Source organism: Chaetura pelagica, unplaced genomic scaffold (assembly GCF_000747805.2).
Source record: "Chaetura pelagica isolate M959 unplaced genomic scaffold, ChaPel_1.0 scaffold504, whole genome shotgun sequence".
NCBI lineage: Eukaryota > Metazoa > Chordata > Aves > Apodiformes > Apodidae > Chaetura > Chaetura pelagica.
This window is the reverse complement of record NW_009953072.1, coordinates 4,436-5,020: the sequence shown is the minus strand read 5'-3', so window position 1 is coordinate 5,020 and position 585 is coordinate 4,436. Positions and strand designations below refer to the sequence as shown.

At 65.5% G+C, this 585-nt stretch overlaps 1 protein-coding gene across 1 annotated transcript in view; it reads right to left on the bottom strand.

Moving 5' to 3' along the window:
• The window catches only part of MKNK2 (MAP kinase interacting serine/threonine kinase 2), an 18,475-nt gene that overhangs the window by 14,062 nt on the left and 3,828 nt on the right, over positions 1–585 (bottom strand). The window lies entirely within an intron of this gene.

Genomic DNA, 585 nt, shown 5'->3' with positions numbered 1-585 from the left:
GCCCAGGCACACAGCACAGAGGGTGGGCAGGGGGTCCCCCCCAGCCCACAGTGCTGGCACAGCCTGTGCTCGGTGACACGGTGTGGGGGGTGGGCAGGGGGTTCCCCCACCCACAGCAACAGCACAGCCTGTGCCCAGTGACATGGCATGGGCTGAGGGCAAGGGGGTCCCCACCCATGGCATGGTGGGGAGACAGCTGGGTGCTCCCACTGGCCCCAGTCCCCACCACCGCTCAGCCCTCCCCACTGCCTCAGTTTCCCCACTGAGGCACCCAAAGGCCCCCCCAGGTGATGGGTGAAGCCACGCTCCCCTTTCATGTGGCTGCACTTTCACATGAGGCCCATCCCAGCCCCTCACACTGTGGGCTGGGTGCTACCAGTGCCCCATGTGCCTACAGGGGCAAGGAGCCCTCCCTGGGGCCAGCAGCAGCTGGTCACCCCACTGGCACCACACCCCCCACTTGTCCCGAGTCCCCAGACGTGTCACAAGCATTAATTTAATTTTCCACCTGCCCTAATTCACAGGGAAAGGAGCGTGGCCAAGGGGCTGGACCGAGGTCCTGGAGCTGGGTGGTGGCAGAGGATG